At 41.4% G+C, this 26758-nt stretch overlaps 1 pseudogene; it reads right to left on the bottom strand.

The window, feature by feature from the left end:
• Positions 1 to 5046: 5046 nt before the first annotated feature.
• LOC104676808 lies at positions 5047 to 5971 on the bottom strand (annotated as a pseudogene).
• Positions 5972 to 26758: the final 20787 nt, after the last annotated feature.

Genomic DNA, 26758 nt, shown 5'->3' with positions numbered 1-26758 from the left:
ATGGAATCCTTACCTCTGCCCCATGCCATCTGATCTCCTGCCAGGGCCTCTTTTTGGCAGAGCCTAAGAAAATGTAAGGGAGTCAGAGAATGAAGGTTGCAGACGTTGAGCTTCACAAAAAAGCAGAACCTGGAAGTGGGTATGTGGGGCTGGGAGACAGATCCTCTAAAGGTCTTAATCTGGCCACCATGAATCTGAATTCCCTTTGCTCTTCATCCTTGTGTTCAGCAGTCATATTAACAGTTTAAGCTTCCATGCCTTCAACTTTCTCTTTCACAGCATTTCCTCCACGATACTGTGAACTGCCTTCCGCTACCCAAATCCCAGATCCTCCTCAGTCTTGAAATCTTCCCGCTGTGCCCTTAGGAGCTGCTGCTCCACAGCCTAGATCTGCTGCCTCTTCTCTGAGCATTCTGTACTTATGAATGGAACTCCTTTGAAAATGTAAGGTGGCAACAAAATTCTACATTTCTCAGCATCTTTTTTCCCCTAAGGATGGTCACTTGTCACAGTTCTGGCCACTGTGATAGAAGAAGCTACTGGCTAGAGTTCTAGGAGAGTTCATTTGAGGAGCTTCCTTCTGCCACTGTGTACCCTTTTTCACTGTGTCTCTTCCCCTTTGCTCCTGACTGGAATTTGCATGTGATTGCTGGAATTCCAGCAGCCATCTGGTAATCATGAGGAAGAGTGCCATACCCCTGGGAAGCAAAAAGATCAATGAACTCTGGGTTGCTGATGACATCTTGGAGTCACCATGCCAGATCTGAGCTGTCTACTTCTGCACTTTTTGCTATGTCAGAAGAAATTATACTCTTGTCTCTTTTAAGCTGTTGCTATTTGGGTTGTCTGTTACATGCAGCCAAACTCGACCCCTAACAGATACGCATATAAACAACTCCCATCCCCCACCCTGGGCTCTGGGCTCCACAATTTCCTCCTTTAGTGACCTTCTGTGCTATGCTGCCCCGACTGTCCACTCTCAAAGTCACACCCTACACCTTGTCATCACCCCTAGCTATTCCACCTTCCAAAACTTGAACATCCACCTCTAACCACGGCTTCTTGTCCTCCCAGCATGCTTATCCAAATGCTGCTACCTCAGAAGGTCTCTCAGTTTGCATCTCCCAACCCACCAGCCTCTCTTCACTTGCCTCCCTATCCATTCCTTGCATTCCAGGCCCTGTGACTCTGAAAACACTCTTGCCAATATGCTCAGCACCCTCCCCTATGCCTTTTCACTGCAGTTGTCAGGCAGAACTACAGGCCTGGGTAAACTCAACTGTCTACTCCCACTGAGCATGTGGTTGAGCTCCGAACACCACAGGAGCCAAGCATGCATCAGGGAAATCTGCAGTCACCTTCTTCATTTGAGCCATTGCCATGCCCACCATTGTTACTACACTCCTCTGCTCAACTCCCCTTACTCTCAATGCAGCGATGACCTCGAACCCTCCCCTTCTCAACTTCACATTCCTCATCTCATCACTTTCTTTTGGCAGCAGACAAGCACCCACTTTAGAGAGACATCCCCTAGTCCAGAGTCTTTGCCATGGTTTGAAGGTTTATGTATCTCCAAAATTCATGGTGAAACTTACCTCATTGTGCTGATATTAAGAGATGGAGCCTTTTGGGTTAAGGCCCAAAGTCATGAGGGTTCTGCCCTCATGAATGGAATTAATGCCCTTATTATAAAGAGGCTCAAGAGGGCTTCCTGGCCCTTTTGCCTTGCATCCCTTCTGCCATATGAGGACACAGCATTTGTCCTCTTCAGAGGATGCAGCAACAAGTTGCCATCTTGGACACAGAGAGCTTACCAGACACTGAATCTGCCGGCACTTTGACCTTGGACTTCCCAGCCACCAGAATTATGAGAAATAAATGTATATTATTTATAAATTACCAAGTCTAAGCTGTTTTGTCATAGCAGCAGGAATGGACTAAGGCACTCCTCCTCCCAGCTCCAGACCACGTATCCAGCTGTTCAGCTGACCACTTCAAAGAGCGAGACCATGGAATGTGATCCAGTTTCAAGGATGGATGAGAATGTTTCAAGTCTGCTTTTGTTTTCATTTGACCTACAATTAAGAAATCATCCAGTGGATGATGGAAGGATCATGGGACACTGATATCATTTGGGTACACATTGTACTTGTTTGGTTAACCCTATTTGGATAAACTGTTGTGGTCTGGGTTTAGTTGTATGTAACCAAGGTCATCTATGATCTAATGTTTTCAGACTATTCACCAGAGTACTACTTCTGCTGCCCAAGCTCCTGATGAGGATTGGCCAGCTGAAAATCAGGGTTAAATCCAACTCCATAACCCAAGGAACAGCTACTCCCTGATGCTGAACAAGGCCAAAGCCATATACTGTGAACAAGCACAAAACAGAGCAAGTGAAGCCCAGACAGCTGCCTCTCCTGCAGTTGAGGGTGACTTATTAGCAAAGAAAACATTTTCTTTTTGGAAAAGAGTTTTAGATTGGCTTCAATGCTTGCACAAAAGAGGTCAGCCCTGCAAGGTCCATGACACTGAGCATAGCTACAATGTATTGAAAGCAGGCATTGCTGATGCCCACACAGCCCTAAAAATTCATCTCAGTGCCCATACAATGTATAAGTTTAGGCAATTCAACTTCATGGTGAACTTTTCAAGGTAAATTAGTTGAGAAATATCAAAAAAGCATTTGCCAAAGTAATACTTTGACGTTTCAAAGAGTTGATCTAGAACCAACCTTTCACACAGTGGTTGAATAGTGAGACCAGTTCCTGCAGATGACACACCTGCTATCTGATGATGGAACCACACCATCCCCAGAAAAAAGCCCCATTATCCTGTGTTCTGGAACAGAACAACAGCATATCCCTAAGTGGTCCTGAATAAAATGTGCATTATACATTAGGCTGTGTGGGGGGTGATGGGGAGAGTCCAGGCCACATCCCTACATCACTCTCATCACAATTATGATCTGATTTACAGAAAACAGTATCTTTGAAGTGGCATTAAAGTGAAACTTCTGGATGAGCAAACGTGGCCAGAGGTCTACATTTAACTAAGTAGCTTAATTTATAAAAATGTCTGTCCTCAGTCAAAGGCCAAGGAAAAAGCAATGGTAACTGCATTCATTCATGTACTCATTAAGTCCTTCAACCCTCGTTCAGTGCCTGCTTCCTGTGTGCCACGTACTGAGGTGCCAAATGAAGAGGCAGCAGCATATAAACTGCACTTTCTTCCCCACAGTTTTCTATAGAGCTCTGTTATGAACTAGACACTGTTCCTGGTGATGGGGATTTAGAAATGAAAAAGTAACTTCTCTGTGTTCTATCTAGTGGGGGAAGGCAGATATAAAGAAATAATTTTGTGGGAATATAAAATGGTACAGTCACTGTGGAAAACAGTATGACTATTCCTCCAAAAATTAAACACAGACTTACCCTATGATCCAGCAATTCCATTTCTGGATATATACCCCAAAGCTTTGAAAGTGGGGACACAAACAGGCATTTGCATACTCGTATTCATAGCAGCATAATTCACAATAGCCAAGGAGTGGAAGCAACCCAGGAGTCCATCAACAGAGGAGTGGATAAGCGAAATGTGATCTCTTCAGTCAATAGAGGATTATTCAGCCTTAGAAAGGAAGGAAATTCTGACACATGCCACAACATAGACGAACCTTAAAACATTGTGATAGGTGAAATAAACCAGTCACAGGGGACACATACTGTAAGATTCCTCTTCTGTGAGGTACCTGGAGTGGTCAAATTTATGGAGACAAAAAGGAGAGTGGTGGTTGCCAGGGGTTGAGGGGAAGGGGGAGTAGGGAGTTAGTGTTTAATTAGTTCAGAGTGTTTTGGGGATGATGAAAAAGTTCTGGAAATAGATGGTAATGCTTGTGTCGTAGGATGAACCCTGAAACTGGGGTTCAACCTGGGAGGCTACGTGGGTTCTTGGCTACATGAAGAAAAGAATTCAAGAGCGAGTCAGCAGAGTAAAATGCAAGCACATTTGTTAAGAAAAGCAAAGGAATAAAAGGGCGGCTACTCCACAGGCAGAGCAGCAGCATGGGCTCTGCCTATGGAGTAGCCACCCTTTTATTCCTTTACTTTGGTTATTTTACTTTGGTAAATTTATTCCTTGGATAAAAGTATCCTTACTTTGGTTATTTATTCCTTTTCTTTGATATAGTTATGGTTTTTTTTTTATTATGTGATAAGCAAAGAGTGTATTATTCATGAGTTTTCTGGGAAAAGATGGGGAGTTCCCGGAACTGAGGGTTCCTCCCCTTCTTAGACCACATCGAGTGACTTTTAGACATTGTCATGGCATTTGTAAGCTGTCATAGCACTAGTGGGAGTGACTTTTGGCATGCAAATACATTATAATTAGTGTATAATGAGCAGTAAGGACGAGCAGAGGTTGCTTTTGTCACCATCTTGGTTTTGGTAGGTTTTGGCCAGCTTCTTTACCGCATCTTGTTTTATCAGCAGGGTCTTTGTGACCTGTATCTGGAGAAACCTCCTCTGAGATCCAATTCATTGGTTCCTGGGGTAACCAACCTGCCTCCCTGGCAGCCAATGACTCATCCCGTGACTAAGAATGCCAGCCTCCTGGGAATGCAGCCCAGCAGGCCTCAGCCTCATTTTACCCAGTCCCTGTTCAAGATGGAGTCTCTCTGGTTCCAACACCTCTGAGAGCTGCCGGACAATGTGAATGTATTTAATGTCACTGAACTTACAAATGATTAAAATGGTAATTTTATATTATGTACATTTTACTACAGTAAAAAATGTTTTGAAAAAGAAATTATTACTTTTTTTGCTAGGATCTTGTTTCATCTTAACACACACGAGATGCCTTGTCTTAATTTTGTGGACAGGCAAGGCTGAATTTCGTTTCACAGATGGAGGACTGAGATTTGGGGGCAGAGGGCAGGAATTAAAAACAAGACAAACAAGAGCCTGCTAGGGGCAGTGTCCTTCTGAATCTGATCCCTGTTGTCTTGAGAGCTGTGGTGAGGGAAACTCGCCTTCAGGGTCCTCAGGGTCAAAGCAATTTGTTGCCCTTGAAATAGACAAAGCTCCTAACCTTTCCAGTTTTTTATGAACAGCTCATTCTGATGGGCAGTGACTTTTTCCGACCCTGTTTTTAGGAGCTTACTCCTGGCGGGTTGGTTGTAGGGGCTCTCTTGAGTGCTTCACACACAGCAGTCCTGTTGGGGTGAAGGTCACCATCACTGTGATAATTGTTGCTGTCGTCATTGAAGCCACCCAGCCCTAAAACAGCATGGGCTCTGCCCAGAGCCTCCGTGCTAGAAGCCCACACTTAGAAATAGAGGGCCGAAGACAAAAGAGGACTGCGGGTTCTTGGGCCAAACTTGACCCTCTCAAATCCCCCAACTCAGGGATTTTGTTAGCTGGGGATTGGTGTGCCCGGATTCCAAGACCCACGCGTAAACTCTGTTTATAGGTGGAAGAAGGCCTTTGCCCCAAGGCATCGAGAGATAAAGGTGAGAGGAACAAGGGTACGTGGCGGATTCCACCACAGCCTCCTCTGAGACTCTCTTCACATTGGTTGCAGGAGTAACCAACCCCGATACCTGGCAGCCAATGAGATGCCACATCCCCTCCAGCAGGGGGCGGCCGGCCAGCATCAGTCCTGTCTTCCTAAACCAGCATTGGTGGGAAATGCAGGCACCAGCTCGCTCCCTGCTCCAAAGCCCTGTTTTTCCAATTTGTATTTCACTACTTTCCTGTTGAGCTTGGATTCCAGCCTCAAATTCCGCGATTTGGCCAGCATCCTAATCCCCGAGTGAATCTTGCCAACCACTCTGTAGGGCCTGTGTGCTTCCTCCTGGGTTCTAGGGCGCTGGCAGTGTCCGCTTCACCATGAACAGGCGCCCCAGCCTCCTGAGGCCTTCCTGCCTGACTCTGGGAATGGCCACTGTCCAGAAATCCCCGCGGCCCTCCATGCTTGCTCACTCAGTCAGGCCCTTGTGGGGATATTGCAGAACAAGTCCAAGTTACTATCCCTTTAAATACAAACTTTTCAGTCTAGCTATTACGGGTCCAATCCGGAGTGCTTCTGTGCCCTACTTTACCTGATGTGCCAAGCCATCAGCTTGGCTCTGCCCTCCACCAGGCGGTGCTACTGAAATCTCAGCCAGCCTCAGAGTTGAGTGTCCAGGGCCTTCAAATATCCCCATCCTTGAAAAACTCCAGCGGCATCTTCTACAGGGAGACCAGAAACAGCATCTGACGAGGAGACAGCACTGGCAGTCCCTATACAACTGAATCAGCAGGATGAGGGCCCTTCGTGTTAGGCACCAGCGGAGCTGCATCCCACCCCTCTCTTCCCCTGAGAACAGCTGTGAGAAGCCGCCTATTTTTCATCGTTCTGCAACACCCCTTTCCCTTCCTTGGGATATTTCTCCTCTTTCAGCATTGCCCCATCAGGGTTCCAAAGCCCCGTTTCTCTCCTAATTCTTTCTTTGCTCAAGAAAAGCAGCGTGTCTAATAAACTGAGCTATGTATGATTCACTGCCAGTACAGACTGAAAAACAAAATAAACTCTCATTCACAGTCCTTTGTTGCATAACAATAAGGACACGTTCTGAGAAGTGCATTGTTAGGCAATTGCATCATTGTGCAAACAATATAGAGTGTACTTACACAAACCTAAATGGCACAGCCTACTACACACCCGGGCTGTAGGCTGTGCTCCTAGACTACAAACCTGTACAGTGTGGTACTGAACACTGTAGGCAACTGTAACACAATGGTAAGTATTTGTGTATCTCAACATAGAAAAGACACAGTAAAAATATAGTATGAAAGATTAAAACTGGTACACCTGTCTAGGGCACTTACCATAAGCTTAGAGCTTACAGGACTGGAAGTTGCTCTGAGTGAGTCAGTAAGTGAGTCACGAATAAATATGAAGGCCTAGGACATTACTGTACACTACTGTAGACTTTAAAACCCTGTACACTAAGCCTACATTCAATTTATTTTTAAAAATTTTCTTTCCTTCAATAATACATTAACCTTAGCTTACTGTAACTTTTCTACCTTGTGAATTTTTAAATTTTTTGACTCTTTTAATAACAGCTTAAATACGCAAACACATTGTACAGCTATACAAAAACATTTTCATTCTTCATATCCTTATTTTATAAGCTTTTTTCCTGTTTATGAAATTGTTTATTTTTTACTTTTTAAACTTTTTGTCAAATACTAAGACACAAACACACATTAGCCTAGGCCTGTACAGGGTAAGGATCATCAATATCACTGTCTTCTACTTTCACATCGTGTCCCACTGGAAGGTCTTCAATGGTAACAACACACATTCTTAGTAAATGCAAATAGTCATGGCTCAAATTGATGTAGTAATGATAGACTATTCAATACGTGGTATTGGACAGCTGTTTATATACTTGTACAAACCTAGTTAGATTCTGTGGTGGTTCAAAAATATATCCTCTAGCCGGGCGCGGTGGCTCAAGCCTGTAATCCCAGCACTTTGGGAGACCGAGACGGGCGGATCATGAGGTCAGGAGATCGAGACCATCCTGGCTAACATGCTGAAACCCCGTCTCTACTAAAAAATACAAAAAACTAGCCGGGCGAGGTGGCGGGCGCCTGTAGTCCCAGCTACCCTTGAGGTTGAGGCAGGAGAATGGCGTAACCCCGGGAGGCGGAGCTTGCAGTGAGCTGAGATCCGGCCACTGCACTCCAGCCTGGGCGACAGAGCGAGACTCCGTCTCAAATATATATATCCTCTAATTATGACCTGCTTCCCTTCAACAGGTGTACCTAATTCCTCTGCCTGGAAAGTGTGCTAGAATTACTGACTTGCTTCTAATGAATAGGATATATTGGGAGTGATGCTTTGTGAGTTCTGAGACTAGTTCATAAAAAGAATAGAACTTATTCCTGAATGTTGCTCTTGGATCGCTTACTTTTTTGGGAACCACCAGCCATGTCATAAGGACACTCAAGCAATCCTGCAGAGAAGCTCATGTGTGGAGAGGCACTTCTTGGAAAGGAGGCCAACTTGCCAGAACCAACTAACTTGTCATGTGAGTGAGTCATTTTGGAAGCAGATCCTCTACCCTCAGTCAGGCCTTCCAATGATTTCAGTGCCCAGCCTTTGAGACTGCCCCAAACACCATGAGTAGAGAGACAAGCCCTTCCCACTGTGTCCACCCTGGCTGAATTAAAAAAACAAGAGAAAATAAATTATTATTAGTGTTTTCAGTCACTAAGTTTTGGACTAATTTGTTATGCAGCAATAGCTAACAACTACAGTCATAACACAAACTAAAATTAATTCTAAAGCACGTTAAAGATTTATATGAAAGCATTCATCTGATGGAGGTATGCAGGAAGTGGCCATAAAAAAATTTAGGGCACCCAAAAGCAACCTGTAGGCTGAGCAGGGTAAGTACATCTGCAAGAGCAGCCAGATGGCTGGTTGATCTCTGTGTGTGATCTCTCTACCCACCCATGGTATAGGTCCAGGAATGGAACTGTTTAGCTTCCCTAGGAAACAATGAATGTGGTGCTTGCATTGTGTTGTTGACACCATCACAGAGGGAAATGGAAGCCCCAGTGTCCAGAAGCTAAACAGAAACACACACACACAAAAGACAGAAGGAAAGAAAAAAAGGGCCAAAATATCACACAAGAAGGGGAAATATAGTCATGATACATGCTTAGCTTCAAAAAAGATTTATATAACATCTATATCAAAATCATAATGTAAACACTGTGCAATGATTTTCAACTTTTAGAATCAACCAGAAACAAATAGCAAAATATATCATTCTGCCTGCAGAATCAATTGTAAAAGTTGTAATCCATAACAATGTCAAAGTAAAAGAATAGATAACAAAGGAGAAGAGATGCAAGTTAAAAAGAAATGAAGAAACGTATACAGGGCAAGTTCCTTCATCTTCCAAAGTGAAGAGAAAAATATTGCCTATAGTTGATAAAACAAGAAGTAAAGATATACATGTATACTTTGAATTTACAAAGGTAATTAATAAAAGAAATAAAAGTCTCATATTGGGATGGGAATATGATAAAAAAAAAAGTGAGGTAAATCCTTATCCATCACTGTAGTACATCACTTGCCATATCTAGTCTTGACATATAAAAAATATTAAGAACAATTTTTTAATGGTATGAAGAAAATGACCAGAAAAACTAAAACCAGAAATAGTTAAAAGGATTGCTTTCAGCAGTGAGTCTAGGATAGAGAGATTTGGGCAAGGTGTCATTATTTCACACTTTAGGAACTTCTATATCATTTTCTTTAACTATTGAATGTATTACTTTAAAAAATCAATAAATATTTTTTAAATTCCAGAATGGTTCTTCCTTTAATATACGTATTATCTTTGTTTTTACAACTAGGATGGCATTTGTATAACATAACTTACACAAACAAGTATTTAATTCTTACAATAATTCTGCCAGGAAAAAATTATTATCTCTCACTAATAAGTGGGAAAAGTGAGCTGAGAAATGCTAATGACTTGCCCAAGATGACTCAATAAGTTATTTCTTTGAGAGTCATAAAATCTTAAAATATTGACTGTGTCTCACAAATGTCTCATGAAGAATCTCACTTTATAGATAAAAATGTAATGTCAACAAAGACGCAAAATTTCCCACTGGGTCACAAGAATTTAAAGAGTGATCATGGTTCCTATTTCTCTGTGGGACATCATGACCATCTATGTATGCGTTGGAAAGCTAGAAGCAGGAGGAACTAGGCAAGAAGCAGTGATCTAACCATAACCCTTTGACATAGGTGTTATTATTAACCACATTCTATACTCAGGGCAATAGTGCCAGAAATAAGCATTGTGTTCATCAAGGTTGCACAGATGGTCAGTGATGGAACTGGAATTTAACTCAAACTCTGGGACACCAGAGACATGCCCTCTATCATTAAGCGGGGAAATGGAAAGAAAAAGGAAAGTCCAACTTACCTGTGAACGGATCACGTGGTGGTTGTAGTGATTCTCTGACTGCAGAGTCTAGGACAATGTTTTTCTCTTCTCAGATTCTTAGTTTTCTTATCTGTAAAAGGAGGAGTTGAGCTAGATTACTTCCCATTTATGCTCGAACTTGTAATGCAGCAATTCAAACAATTCTTAGAAACAGAAACAAGGACCTGGGAGAGCCCTGGCACATTATACGCACTTGGTTATGTTTACTGAATAAATGACTAAATAAAGAAAACAATTTGATAAAATTAGAAATTTCTGAAGACTCCATGAACTGTCAAGTGGCCAGAGATAAGAAAGCATCAAATCCATCTCTCTCTGGATTCATTGACTGTCATTCTTCTCTGAAGTAACTTCGATTCACCAGGTTTATGTAGGTTCGATTAAAAACAATAATAACAGCAATAAAAGTCCAGATGTAAAAGTGTGCCCTGCTATCTAGAGAGGGAAGGGATAAGGAAGGCTTTTTTCTGTAAATAACCCTGGGATTTCTTTGCAACAGTCCCTGTCTGGGCACCACATCTCAGGAGTGTGTATTTTAACACCCAACACCTAAGCCAATTGACACATAGCAAGTACTTGGTAAGAAATATTATCCAAATCACCAGCAGCTTATGTGTTTCTCCCCCTTCTTACATATGTCACCTAGAACTTTCTTCCAAAATCAATTAAGCTTTGAAATACAAAGCTGGGCAGAGAAACTATGATCAGATCTCAATAACTAGATTGTATTTATCCAAAATCTTTGGTTGCGAGTATCAGAAATAAACTGAGCTCGAGTGATCACAAAGAGTTTGTCTGATATTCTAAAATCAATCATTGGAATTCTCAATATTAACAGACTGTAAAGGAGAAATCACATGGTCAGGTCAGAAGACACAGAAAAAGCCTCTGATAACACCCAACATCCGTTCCTGATTAAAAAAAAAAAAAGATCTCAGTTAACTAACAACAGAGGAGACCTTCCTCAACCTGATAAAGGACATCTATGAAAAAACCTACAGATAACATCATACTTAATGGTGAAAGACTGAAATGCTTTTCCCCTAAAATCAGGAACAAGGCAAGGGTATTGACTCTCACCATCTCTTTTCAACACTGTACAAGAAATTCTAGCTGATGTAGTCAGGCAAGAAAAATAAGTAAAAGGAATCCAGATTGGAAAGGAAGAAGTAAAATTGCCTTTATTCACAGACACCATGATCATCTTCATAGGAAATCCACACAAAAATTTACTAATAGTAAGTTCAGCAAGACTGTAGGATATAAGATCAATATACAAATTTCAATTGTATTTCTATATACTAGCAATGAATAAACATCAGAATTTAAAAACAATATTAACAATAGCATAAAATAGCATAAAAACAATAGCATAAAATACTTAGGGATAAGTCTGACAAAAGATGTGAAAGACCTGGATATTGAAAACTGTAAAATATTGCAGAGAAAAGTTAAAGAAAGAAATAAAATTAGGCATACTTAACCAGGTAACCCTGGGGCAAGTTTTCTTCCTCCCTATTCAACTGCAGCTGATGCACTCCTGAAAATAACACCTCCTGGCTGGAGGCCAACCAACAGAAAACCAGCACACTAAACAAAAATATAACCAAGGACCCTCAGAGTCCACTTCACTCCCCTGCTCCCTCCACCGGAACAGGTGCTGGTATCCACAACTGAAAGACCTGAAGACAGATCACATCATAGGATTCTTTGCAGACACTCCCTAGTACCAGCCCAGAGACTGGTAGCTCCACTGAATGTTACACTCGGAAGAGCAAAAACAATCACCGCACTTCGGCTCCCAGGAAGCCCTATTCCTAGGGGAAGAGGGAGAAAACCACATAAAGGGAGCACCTAGGGGGACAAAAGAATCTGAACAGCAGCCCTTGAGTCCCAGATCTTCCCTCTGACATAGTCTACCCAAATGAGACGAAACCAGAAAAACAATTCTGGTAATATGACAAAACAAGGTTCTTTAGCAGCCCCCAAAAAATCGCACCAGCTCACCAACAATGGATCCAAACCAAGATGAAACTTCTAAATTGCCAGAAAAAGATTCAGAAGGTTAAGCATTAAGCTAATTAAAGAGGCACCACAGGGGACAGAGACAGAAAGAGAGACAGAAAGAGAGAGAGAGAATTCTCGCTAAATCGTTCTATGAAATCAGTATAACCCTAATACCAAAACCAGAGAAGGACGTAACAAAAAAAGAAAACTATATACCAACATCCCTGATGAACATAGATGCAAAAATCCTCAGCAAAATACTAACTAACCAAACACAACAGCATATCAAAAAGATAATCCACCATGATCAAATGGGTTTCATACCAGGGATGCAAAGGTGGCTTAACATCTGCAGGTCAATAAATGTGATACACCACATAAACAGAATTAAAAACGAAAATCAAATGATCATCTCAATAGATGCAGAAAAAGCATTTTACAAGATCCAGCATCTCTTTATGGTTAAAACTCTCAGCAAAATTGGCATAGAAGGGACATACCTTAAGGTAATAAAAACTATCTATGACAAACCCACCGACAACATTATACTGAGTGGGGAAAAGTTGAAAGCATTCCCCCTGAGAACAAGAACAAGACAAGGATGCCCACTTTCATCAGTCCTATTCAACACAGCACTGGAAGTCCTAGCCAGAGCAATCAGACAAGAGGAAGAAATCGAACACATCCAAATTGGTAAAGAGGATGTCAAACTCTCACTCTTTGCTGATATGATCGTATACCTAGAAAACCCTAAAGACTCATCCAAGAAACTCCTAGAACTGGTAAATGCATTCAGTAAAGTTTCAGGACACAAAATTAATGTACACAAATCAGTAGCTCTGCTATACACAAACAGCAGCCAAGCTGAGAATTAAATCAAGAACTCAACCCCCTTTACAATAGCTGCAAAACAATAAAATACTTAGGAATATACCTAACCAAGTATGTGAAAGACCTCTACAAGGAAAACTACAAAACACTGCTGAAAGAAATCATAGATGACACTAACAAATGGAAATACATCCCATGCTCATGGATGGATAGAATCAATATTGTGAAAAAGGCCATACTGCCAAAAGCAATCTACAAATTCAATGCAATTCCCATCAAAATACCATGATCATTCTTCATAGAACTAGAAAAACAATCCTAAAATTCACAAGGAACCAAAAAAGAGCCTGCATAGCCAAAGCAAGACTAAGCAAATTTGAAGGCATCACATTACCTGACTTCAAACTATACTATAAGGCCATAGTCACCAAAATAGCATGGTACTGGTATAAAAATAGGCACACAGACCTATGGAACAGAATAGAGGACCCAAAAATAAAGCCAAATACTTACAGCCAACTGATCTTCGGCAAAACAAACAAAAGCATAAAATGGGGAAAGGACACCCTATTCAAAAAATGGTCCTGGGGGAATTGGGCAGTCACATGTAGAAGAATGAAACTAGATCTTCATCTCTCACCTAATAACAAAAATCAACTCAAGATGGATCAAAGGCTTAAATCTAAGACCTGAAACCATAAAAATTCTAGAAGATTACATTGGAAAAATGTTTCTAGACATTGTCTTAGGCAAATACTACATGCCCAAGAACCCAAAAGCAAATGCAACAAAAACAAAGACAAATATATGGGACTTAATTAAACTAAAAAGCTTCTGCACAGCAAAAGAAATAATCCACAGACTTAACAGACAACCCACAGGGTGGGAGATAATCTTCAGTATCTATACATCTGACAAAGGACTAATATCCAGAATCTACAAAGAACTCTGACAAATAAGCAAGAATAAAACAATCCCATCAAAAAGTGGGCTAAGGACTTGATAGATAAATTCTCAAAAGAAGATATACAAATGGCCAACAAGCATATGGAAAAATGGTCAACATCACTGATTATCACGGAAATGCAAATCAAAACCACAATGTGATACCATCTTGCTCCTGCAAGAATGGCCATAATCAAAAAATCAAAAAATAATAGATGGTATGGATGTGGTAAAAAGGAAACACTTTTACACTGTTGGTGGGAATGTAAACTAGTATAACCAGTGTGAAAATCAGTGTGGAGATTCCTTAAAGAACTAAAAGTAGATCTATAATTTGATCCAGCAATCCCACTGCTGGGTATTTACCCAGAGGAAAAGAAGTCATTATACTAAAAAGATACTTGCATATACATGTTTATAGCAGAACAATTTGCAATTGCAAAAACATGGAACCAGCCCAAATGCCCATTTGTTGAGGGAAGTCAGGGACTCTGAATGGAGGGACCAGCTGAAGCCATGGCAGAAGAATATAAATTGTGAAGATTTCATGGACATTTATTAGTTCCCCAAATTAATACTTTTATAATTTCTTACACCTGCCTTTACTGCAATCTCTGAACATAAATTGTGAAGATTTCATGGACACTTATCACTTCCCCAATCAATACCCTTGTGATTTCCTATGCCTGTTTTTACTTTAATCTCTTAATCCCGTCATCTTCGTAAGCTGAGGAGGATGTATGTTGCCTAAGGACCCTGTGATGATTGTGTTAACTGCACAAATTGTTTGTAGAGAATGTGTGTTTGAACAATATGAAATCTGGGCACCTTGAAAAAAGAACAGGATAACAGCAATGTTCAGGGAACAAGGGAGATAAGACTTTAAACTCTGACTGCTGGTGAGCCGGACAGAACAGAGCCATATTTCTCTTCTTTCAAAAGCAAATAGGAGAAATATCTCTGAATTCTTTTTCTCATCAACGAACATCCCTGAGAAAGAGAATGTGCCCCTGAGGGTAGGTCTATGAATGGCCCCTGTGGGGGCAGCCATCTTTTACGGTCGAAGCTGAAGGGATGAAATAAGCCCCAGTCTCCTGTAGTGCTCCCAGGCTTATTAGGATGAGGAAATTCTTGCCTGATAAATTTTGGTCAGACAGGTTGTCTGCTCTCAAACCCTGTCTCCTGATAAGATGTTATCAATGACAATGCATGCCCAAAACTTCATTAGCAATTTTAATTTCACCTTCTCCTGTGGTCCTATGATCTCACCCTGCCTCCATTTGCTTTGTGGTATTATTACCTTGTGAAGCATGTGGTCTCTGTGACCCACACCCTATTCATGCACTCCCTCCCCTTTTGAAAATGGCTAACAAAAACTTGCTGGTTTTACAGCTCGGGAAGCATCACAGAACCTGCCAACATGTGATGTCTCCCCCGGACACCCAGCTTTAAAATTCCTCTCTTTTGTACTCTTTCCCTTTATTTCTCAAACCAGGCAAGATGCTTAGGGAAATAGAAAAGAACCCACGTTAACTATCAGGGGCGGGTTTCCCCGATACTCATTAATCAATGAGTGTATAAAGAAAATGTGGTATACTGATCCCACAGAAATACAAATTACCATCAGAGAATACTGTAAACACCTGTATGCAAATAAACTAGAAAATCTAAAAGAAATGGATAAATTGCTGGACACATACACCCTCCCAAGTCTAAACAAGGAAGAAGTTGAATCCCTGAATAGACCAATAACAAGTTCTGAAATTGAGGCAGTAATTAATAACCTACCAACCAAAAAAAAAGCCCAGGACCAGACAGATTCACAGCTGAATTCTACCACAGGTACAAAGAGGAGCTGGTACTATTCCTTTTGAAACTATTTTAAACAATAGCAAAGGAGGGAATCCTCCCTAACTCATTTTATGAGGCCAGCATCATCCTGATACCAAAACCTGGCAGAGACACAACAAAAAGAGAAAATTTCCGGTCAATATCCCTGATGCACATCAATGCGAAAATCCTCAGTAAAATACTGGCAAACCGAATCCAGCAGCACATCAAAAAGCTTATTCACCACAATCAAGTCGGCTTCATCCCTGGGATGCAAGGCTGGTTCAACATACACAAATCAATAAATGTAATCCATCACATAAACAGAACCAATGACAAAAACCACATGATTATCTCAATAGATGCAGAAAAGGCCTTTGACAAAATTCAACATGCCTTCATGCTAAAAACTCATAATAAACTAGGTATTGATGGAACATATCTCAAAATAATAAGAGCTGTTTATGACAAATCCACAGCCAATATCATACTGAATGGGCAAAAACTGGAAGCATTCCCTTCGAAAACTGGCACAAGACAAGGATGCCCTCTCTCATCACTCCTATTCAACATAGTATTGGAAGTTCTGGCCAGGGCAATAAGGCAAGAGAAATAAATAAAGGGTATTCAAAGGGGAAGAGAGGAAGTCAAATTGTCTCTGTTTGCAGATGACATGATTGTATATTTATAGAACCCCATCATCTCAGCCTAAAATCTCCTTAAGCTGATAAGCAACTTCAGCAAAGTCTCAGGATACAAAATCAATATGCAAAAATCATAAGCATTCCTATACACCAATAGTAGACCAACAGAGAGTCAAATCATGACTGAACTCCCATTCACAATTGCTACAAAGAGAATAAAATACCTAGAAATACAACTTAAAAGGGATGTGAAGGATGTTTTCAAGGGGAACTACAAACCACTGCTCAAGGAAATAAGAGAGGACAAACAAATGGAAAAACATTCCATGCTCATGGATAGGAAGAATCAATATCGTGAAAATGGCCATACTGCCCAAAGTAATTTATAGATTCAATGCTATCCCTATCAAACTACCACTGACTTTCTTCACAGAATTAGAAAGAACTACTTTAAATTTCATATGGAACTAAAAAAGACCCTGCATAGCCAAGACAATCCTAAGCAAAAAGTGCAAAGCTGGAGGCATCACACTACCTGACTTCAAACTATACTACAAGGCTAGAGTAACCAAAACAGTGTGGTACTGGTACCAAAACAGATATATAGACCAATGGAAAAGAATGGAAGTCTCAGAAATAACACCACATATCTACAACTATCTGATCTTTGACAAACCTCACAAAAACAAGACATGGGGAAAGGATTCCCTATTTAATAAATGGTGTTGGGAAAACCGGCCAGCCATATGCAGAAAACTGAAATTGGATCCCTTCCTTACACCTTATACAAATATTAACTCAAGATGGATTAAAGACTTAAACGTAAGACCTAAAACCATAAAAACCCTAGAAGAAAACCTAGGCACTACCATTCAGGGCACAGGCACGGGCAAATACTTTAGTGTATTTATTTAGTGTATTTAGTGTTTAGTGTTAGACTAAAACACCAAAAGCAATGGCAACAAAAGCCAAAATTGACAAATGGGATATAATTAACCTAAAATGCTTCTGCACAGCAAAAGAAACTACCATCAGAGTGAACAGGCAACGTACAGCATGGGAGAAAATGTTTGCAATCTATTCATCTGACAAAGGGTTAATATCCAGAATCTACAAAGAACTTAAACAATTTTGCAAGAAAAAAACTAAACAACCCCATCAAAAAGTAGGCAAAGGATATGAACAGATGCTTCTCAAAAGAAGACATCTATGCAGTCAACAAACATATGAAAAAAGCTCACCATCACTGATCATTAGAGAAATGCAAATCAAAACCACAATGAGATACCATCTCACACCAGTTAGAATGGCGATCATTAAAAAGTCAAGAAACAATAGATCCTGGAAAGGATATGGAGAAATAGGAATGCTTTTACACTGTTGGTAGGAGTGTAAATTAGTTCAACTGTTGTGGAAGACTGTGGTGATTCCTCAAGGATCTAGAACCAGAAATACCATTTGACCCAGCAATCCCATTACTGAGTATATACCCAAAGGATTATAAATCATTCTACTATAAAGACACATGCACACATATGTTTATTGTGGCACTGTTCAAAGCAAAAGTCTTGGAACCCACCCAAATGCCCATCAATGATAGATTGGATAAAGAAGATGTGGCACGTATACATCATGAAATGCTATGCAGCCATAAAAAAGGATGAATTCATGTCCTTTTCAGGGACATGGATGAAGCTGGAAACCATCATTCTCAGCAAACTAACTCAGGAACAGAAAACCAAACACTGCATGTTCTCACCCATAAGTGGGAGTTGAACAATGAGAACACATGGAAACAGGGAGGGGAACATCACACACGGGGGCCTGTCAGGGGTTAGGGGCTGGGGGAGGGATAGCTTTAGGAGAAATACCTAATGTAGATGATGGGTTGATGCGTACAGCAAACCACAATGGTACATGTATACCTATGTAACAAACCTACGTGTTCTGCACATGTATCCCAGAACTGATAGTAAAAAAAAAAAAAAAAAATTAAAAAGAAAATGTGATATATATATATACACACCATGGAATACTGCTCAACCATAAAAAGGAAGAAAATAATGGCATTTGAAGCAACCTGTATGGAATTGGAGACCATTATTCTAAGTGAAGTAACTCAGGAATGGAAAACCAAACATTGTATGTTCTCACTCATAAGTGAGAGCTAAGCTATGAGGATGCAAAGGCATAAGAATGATACAATGGACTGTGAGGACTTTGGGGAAAGGGTGGGAGGGGGCTGAGGGGTAAAAGACTACACACTGAGTACAGCCTACACTGCTCAGGTGATGGGTGTACCAAAATTTCAGAAATCACCACTACAGAACTTATTCATGTAACCAAACACTACCTGTTTCCCCAAAACCTATTGAAATACAAATAAATTTAATTTTTTAAAAAAGAGAATGCAAACACAAGCCACAGACTGGGAGAAAATTATTTTTAAAAAAGAAAGGAAGAAAATTAAACATAGAATTACCCAACATACAGAAGAGAGGCTATCAAGTGTTGAGGAGAGAGGAGAATGGAGAGTTATTGCTTAAAGGGTATGGAGTTTCTCTTTAGGATGATGAAAAAGTTTTGGAAATAGTGGTGATTCCTGCACAGTAATGTGAATGTACTTAATGCTACTAAACTGTACACTTAAAAATGGCTAAAATGGTAAATTTCACGATAGGTGTATTTTACCACAATAAAACACACACACACAACAAACACATAAGGAAACACATAGTCCAACTTTTTAAAAAGGGCAGAGATTCAAATATGCATATAACTGAAAAAGATATATAGATGGAAAATAAATTCTGAACAGGTGCTCAATATCATTAACTAGTCTTTAGTGAAATGCAAATTTAAAACCCCAATAAACTAACCACACCAAGTGTTGGTGAGGATGTGAAGGAATTGGAACTTTTTATACATTACTGGTGAGAACATAAAATGGTACAACTTTGGAAAACATTTTGGCAGCTTCTTAAAGAGTTAAACATCCACCTACCCAGCCATTCCACTCTTAAGTGTGAAAGCATGTATCTATACAAAGACTTGTACATGAATGATTATGACAGTTTTATTTGTAATATCACCAAGTGCAAGCAACCAAATGCTCAACAGGTAAATAGACAAGCAGACTGTAGAATACAGAATATACAATGGACTAAACAATAATGAACTAGGTATACCTGTAACAATATAAATGAATCTCAGAATAACTGTTGAGTAGGGGAAGCCAGATTCAAGGAAAGAACAGATGTTCTTTTTTATGGCTGCATAGTATTCCATGGTGTATAGGCACCACATTTTCTTTATCCAATCCACTGCTGATGGGCATCTAGGTTGATTCCATGTCTTTGCTATTGTAAATAACGCTGTGATGAACATATGGGTGCACGTGTCTTTTTGATAAAATGACTTACTTGCCTTTGGGTGTATACCCAGTAATGGGATTGCTGGGTCAAATAGTAGTTCTAAGTGCTTTGAGAAATCTGCAAACTGCTTTTCACAGTGGCTTAACTAGTTTTTATTCCCACCAACAGTGTATAAGGGTTCCCTCTTCTCCACAGCCTCACCAGCATTTGTTGTTTTTTGACTTTTTCATAATCGCCATTCTGACTGGTGTGAGACATTATCTCATTGTGGTCATGTCCTTCACAGCAACATGGATGGCAGCCATTGTCCTAAGGAATTAACCCAAGAATGGGTAACCAAATAATGCATGTTCTCACTTATAAGTGGGACCTAAACATTGAATAAACATAGTCATAAAGATGGGAACAGCAGACACTGGGGATGATTAGGGAAGGAGGGACGGAGGGAGCGGAACAGAACGTGGGCTGAAAAACTACTACTCACTGCCTGACTGACTGGATCATCTGTACCCCAACCCTCAGCACCATGCAATATATTCATGAAACAAACCTACACATGTACCCTTTAATCTAAAATAAAAGTTGAAATTATTTTTTTAAAAAAGAGCACACGGTATATTATTCCATTTACATAAAATTTTAGAAAACGCAAATGAATGTGTTGACAAATCAGTGGTTGCCTGGAGAAGGGGGCATGCAGAGAGGTACATGGGGAATAAATTATAAAGGGACTGGAGGAAATGTTTGGAGGTGATCGGTGTGTTCGCTATGTTGATTGTGGTGATGATTTCATGGACGTATACATCTGTAGAAACATGGGTGTATACATATGTTAACCTATATTCTCAAATTGTCCGCTCTAAGTATGAGCAGTGGGGGTTAAGAGGAAAATAATAGTAGAGAACAAAAGCAGAGCTTGGCAAGGCTCTCTGCTGACACCGTGCAGAGTGCGATGAAATCAGATCTGTCCAACTAAGATCTTGTGGAGTGGTGGGCGGGGGGGTGGAAGGTGGAGGCAGGAAGGGAGAGAAAACAGAGGGCGGGAAGAAGGGAAGGAAGTGAAGAAGGGAAGGAGTGACGGAAAGAAAGACAGCGAAGAGAGGAGAAAGGTTAAGTGCATTCCGTGGAAATTACTCGCAGCTCCCCTCGGCAGAAAGACCTTGGCTGGGAGCCAGCCGACGCCTAGGCCATCTAAGGGTGAAGTTACATGGTTATCAAATTCCCCTTGCCTGGAACCCCTGGCAAGAAGTTATTGCCAAAAACAGAAGGAGGGGGTGCGAGGAGGGGGGGAATCAAACCTTTCGTCTCTCGTTTTTCCCTAGGACCTGGTCTCATGCTTTCCCCCCTCATTTCTCTCAGGGCACCCCTCCGACCCCCGCTGCGGAGGGGTTTCCCGCGGGAGTTGGACGAAGCGTGGGACGATGACAGGCGCCTGGCACTGGGGTTTCAGAGTCGCGAATAGGCCCTACAGGCCGGGATGGAACGCCAGTCCCCACTCGAAGCCACTTCCATAGAGCCCGGGCCAGGTGTGCAGCGTCCCTCGCCTTCACCTCGGCTTCTTCCCTTCCCCTCGCGGCCCCGCGCGCCCTGGAGACAGCGCGCCAGCGCCCTCTGCCCCGAACCCGGGCAGCCGGGCCAGGGGCGGCGGCGGCGGCGTCTCCACCGAGGGAAGGTCGTCCCGACGCGCTCCGACCTCTCCAAACAGCCTCGCAGCTTTCCTGTCCTGTCCACGGCCGAGGCCGCGGCTGTTGGGGTGGCCTGGAGGGGTTCAGGGCCGGGCAGGGGGCGGCAGGACTTGAACTGGCGCCTGCTTTCGCGGAGGCATCAGTGGAGCTCACCCCTTTCTCGGGGAAGATTTTTATCATTGATAAAACGGAGTCCCCAAAGCGAAGGTCTAACGGGCGGCCAAACGCACCCCGAGGGCCTTCAGGTGGATACACTGGGCCTCCGCACTCCTAGCGGCGAGGGAAGAGGGGCTGAGGGAGGGAGGGCGGAGTGGGCGGCGGGGGAACCTGGCTGAAGAGGGTGGGCCAGACAGAAGGGAAGGAGGGGCGTCGGGAGGTGGGGGGAGGGGCGGTGGAGACCACGGTGGGGTGGGGACCGGATGGCTAAGAAGAGCGGGGAGAATGGGGACCCTGTGGCCACTCCAGAAGGACCTACTGGGTCTCCTTTCCTGCCCTCGCTCACCCTTGCCATCTGTCTCCCATTCACTCTGGTTTGGTCTGGTGATTCTCTGTCTGTCTCTGTCTCTGTCTCTCCCTGCCCCCTCCTTCCCCCGCCCAAACCTAGGCTGCTGCACGAGCTTTACACCTAGGTGCCCAAGCCGGCGCAGTCATGGTGCCTGCAGAGGCTGAACTAGCCCCTGCAGTAACCCCCAGCCAGGCATTTTCCTGAGCACTCTCATCGGAATGACCACATTTGGTCACTCTGTTCTTGGATGTCCCTCTTGTGCCGGAAGCACGCAATTTGACTTGATTTATTGACTTGCTCCCGATTATTTTTTTTAGTTTTAAGAGATAGGTATAATGAGATGGTTGTCATGGCCCATTTAATAGAATCAGGGACCAAAAAACACCCATCATTCAACTTCCCATCTATTTTGTCACACTAGCAGGGTTTCTTTGCTGGGTGGGGAAAGAAGCTGACTCATCCTTACCGCCCCCCTAATTCCTTTAACCACTGATTTCTTTACTGTCTCCATAGCTTTGCCTTTTCCAGAATCTCCTATAGTTGGAATCATACAGCATGTAGTTTTAAGATTGGCTTCTGTTATTTAATAATATGCGTTTAAGATTCCTCCATGTCTTTTCATGGCTTGATCCTCATTTCTTTTTCGATCGCCCCTCCCCCCACCTCCAGACGCCCCTCCTTCCCTTCTCACCCACCCCTTCTGCCAGGTTCCCCCGCCACCCACTCCGCGGCAGTACTAATATTCTGTTGTCTGGGATGTACCATATCCATGTGTGGCTTTTTGTGTGGACATAAGTTTCAACTCATTTGGGTAATATCAAGGAATATGATGGCTGTATCGTATGCTAAGAGTGTATTTTGTTTTGTAAGAAACTTCCAAACTGTCTTCCAGTATAGCTACACCATTTTGCGTTCCCATGCAATGAATGAGAGTTCCTGTTGCTCTATATCCTTACAAGCATTTGAAATTGCCAGCGTTCTAGATTTTGGCCATTCTAATAGGTATGTAGTGGCATCTAATTATTTTAATTTGCCATTTTCTAATGATATATGATGTTGAGCATTTATTTGCCATCTGTATATTTTCCTTGTTCTGTTCAGATATTTTGTCTATTTTTAAATTGTGTTGTTATTGAGTGTTTTTTGTTTTGTTTTGTTTTGTTTTGTTTTGAGACAGGATCTCATTCTGTCACCCAGGCTGGAGTGCAATGGCACGATCATGGCTCACTGCATCCTCGACCTCCTGGGCTCAGATGATCCTCCCACCTCAGCCTCCTGAGACTACAGGCATGTGCCACCGTGCCTGGCTCATTTTTTGTAGGAGGAGGGGATTTGCCATGTTGCCCAGACTGGTCGCAAACTCCTGGACTCAAGCAACCCACTTGCCTTGGCCTCCCAGAGTGCTGGGATTATAGGTGTGAGCCATGGTTCCTGGCCTCTTGTTGAGTTTTAGAGTTCTTTCTACATATTGGATAACAGTCCTCTATCAGATATATCTTTTACAAACATTTTCTCCCAGTCTGTAATTTGTCTTCTCATTTTCTTGACAGTGTCTTTCTCAGAGTAGAAGTTTTTAATTTGAATAAAGTCCAGCTTATCAATTATTTCTTTGAAGGTTTGTATCTTGGGTGTTGTATCTAAAAAGTCATCTTCAAGCTCAAGGTTGTCTAGACCTTCTCTTATGTTATCTACTAGGAGCTGTATATTTTTGTGTTTTATGATTAGGTCTATGATCAATTTTGAGTTAATTTTTGTGAAGGGTGTAAGGTCTGTGTCTAGACTCATTATTTAGCATGTGGATATCTAGTTGTCCCAGCACAATTTTTGAAGAAAAACTGTCTTTTCGCCATTGTATTGCCTTTGCTCCTTTGTCAAAGATAAGTTGACTATATTAGTGTGGGTCTATTTCTGGGCTCTGTATCGTTCCATTAATCTGTTTGTCTATTTCACCAATACCACACTGTCTTGAGTATTGTACCTTTATAGTAAGTCTTGAGGCTGGGTAGTGTCAATCATCTGACTTTGTTCTCCTTCAGTATTTTTATGGCTACTGTGGGTCCTTTGCTTCCCATATAAACTTTAGAATCAGTTTGTCAATATCCACAAAATAACTTGCTGAGATTTATTTGGGATTGTGTTGAGTCTGTAGATTGAGTTGGGAAGAACTGACATCTTGACAATAATGCATCTTCCTATCTGTGAACATGGAATATCTGTCCATATATTTAGTACTTTGATTTATTTCATCAGAGTTTTGTACTTTTCCTCATATATCTATATGTATATATATATCTACATATTTTGTTAGATTTAAACCTAAGTGTTTCATTTTGTGGGGGTGCTAAATGGTATGTGTTTTTAACATCAAATTCCACTTGTTCATTACTGGTATATAAGAAAATGATAGACTTTTGTATATTAACCTTATATATTGTAAACTTGCTATAATCACTTCTTATAGGGTTTTTTTTTTTTTTTTTTTTTTGGTCAATTCTTTCAGATTTTCTCCATAGAGGATCATGTCATCTGAGGGCAAAGACAGTTTCTTTCTTTCTTCCCAATCCAATTATCTTTTATTTCCTTTTCTTGTCTTATTTCATCAGCTAGGACTTCCAGTGTGATGTTGATTAGCAGTTGTGAGAGGGGACATCCTTGACTTTTTCCTGATCTTAGCAGGAAAACTTCTAATTTCTCACCATTGAGTATAATTTTACCTGCAGGATTTATTTTTTTGTATGTGGATGTCCTTTATCAAGTTAAAGAAGTTCTCCTTTCTTCCTAGTTTGCTGAGAATTCAGGATAATTTGATTGGGGTATAATTACAAGCAGTAAAATGAACACATCTGAAGTGTTCATTTGAACATTTAGAGAGTGGTATTCACTCAGGTAACCACAGCTCCAAATAAGACATAGAACATTTCTGTTACCTAAAAAGTTTCATAATTTCCCAGTCAATTCTCCCCACCCCAAATAAAACCACTTTCTAATTGCTATAATCTAAGATATTTTTCCCTGTTTTTGGACATCATACAAATGATTCCATGCAATATGTATCTTCTCTGACATCTTTTAGCCAACATGATATTTTGGAGATTCATGCATGTTGTATCATGTATCACTACTTTATTCTTTTATATTACAGAGTAGATTCCATTGTATAAATATAGTTTTATTTATCAGTTCTCCTTGATGGACATTTGAAAATCTATTCACTATTTGGCTATTATAATGGTGTCTTTTGATGAGCAGATACTTTTTAATTTAACATTTTACTTCCTAGTTAGTGCTTTTTGCATCCAATCTAAAAAATCCTTTATCTACATCAAAGTCTCAAACACATGTTCCTATTGTAGTTTTATTGCTTTAGCTTTTACATTCAGATCTGTGATCCATTTCAAATTAATTTTTGCCTCTGGCATGAGTAAAGGTTAAGGTTCACAGCAACTTCTGTCTCCCTGGCTCAAGCAATCCTCCAGCCTCAGCATCCTGAGTAGCTGGGACTACAGGCATGTACCTCCATGTTTACTATTTTTTTTTTTTTGTATTTTTGGTAGAGGTGGGGTTACACCATATTGCCCAGACTGGTCTTGAACACCTGAGCTCAAGCCATCCACCCACCTCGGCCTCCCAAAGTGCTGGGATTACAGGCGTGAGCCTCCGTGCCTGGCCTATTTCATAGATTCTAAGATGCATTTTTTTTTTTTCACATTTTAGCATCTCTGAGTTTGGGGTGCATCTTAACGTCATTGTCCACAAACAGACCTGGGCTGTCATTTTCCCTGTGTCTGCACGAACTTGGTAGTTACACCCGTGACTTGACTGGGTGACCTCAACCTTTGATGTTTCAATCAATGAACCATTCAGGGATCACTGAGATCATTTGCGTCTTGCTTATTTTCCTGAACATCTTTTGTTGACATCTTCTATTAAAATCAAGAAAGTTCCAGGATCAAACTCCCAGATGTCAACAGCTTGGAAGGGTTCCACACACTTTTAAGACATTTTCTGGCCAGGCATGGTGGTTCACGCCAATAATCCCACCACTTTGGGAGGCTGAGGTGGGCAGATAGCTTGAGGTCAGGAATTCAAGACCAGCCTGGGCAACATGGTGAAAGCCTGTCTGTATGGGAAATACAAAAATTAGGCAGGCGAGGTGGTGTGCACCTATAATTCCAGCTACTCGGGAGGCTGAGGTTGGAGGATCACTTCAGCCAAGGAGGTCAAGACTGCAGTGAGCTGTGATTGTACCACTGCACTTTAGCCTAGCTGACAGAGTGAGATCCTGTCTCTGGGGGTTAGGGCTTCAATGTATAGATTTGGAGAGAACAAAATTCATCCCACAAGATGATAGAGACAAAAACAAACCAAAAGAAAAATCCCAGCACTTTGGGAGGCTGAGGCAGGCAGATCACCTGAGGTCAGGAGTTCAAGACCAGCCTGGTCAACACGACGAAGCCCCATCTCTACTAAAAATACAAAATTTAGCCGGGCGTGGTGGTGTGCCCCTGTAATTCCAGCTTACCCAGTAGGCTGAGGCAGGAGAATCGCTGAAACGTGGGAGGCAGAGGCTGCAGTGAGCCAAGATCACGCCATTGCACTCCAGCCTGAGTGACAGAGCAAGACTCCATCTCAAAAAAAAAAAAAAAAAAAAAAAAAAATGCAACCGAAGGAAACATACTGTGCAGAAATATTTTGAAGAAAAAATGTTATTAGTCTTAGAGATATGAGAAGATATCACATCCATTAAACAAGAATAATATACCAAAAAAAATATTCAAAGAATGAAAAGGGCTCTTAAAAGTTCAAAACATGGCTGGGCAGAGTGGTCACACCTGTAATCCCAGCACTTCAAGAGGCTGAGGCAGACAGATCACCTGAGGTCAGGAGTTTGAGACAAGGCTGGCCAACAGGGT

Source organism: Rhinopithecus roxellana, chromosome 5 (genome assembly GCF_007565055.1).
Source record: "Rhinopithecus roxellana isolate Shanxi Qingling chromosome 5, ASM756505v1, whole genome shotgun sequence".
Lineage (NCBI taxonomy): Eukaryota > Metazoa > Chordata > Mammalia > Primates > Cercopithecidae > Rhinopithecus > Rhinopithecus roxellana.
This window is presented reverse-complemented; position numbering and strand designations above follow the sequence as displayed.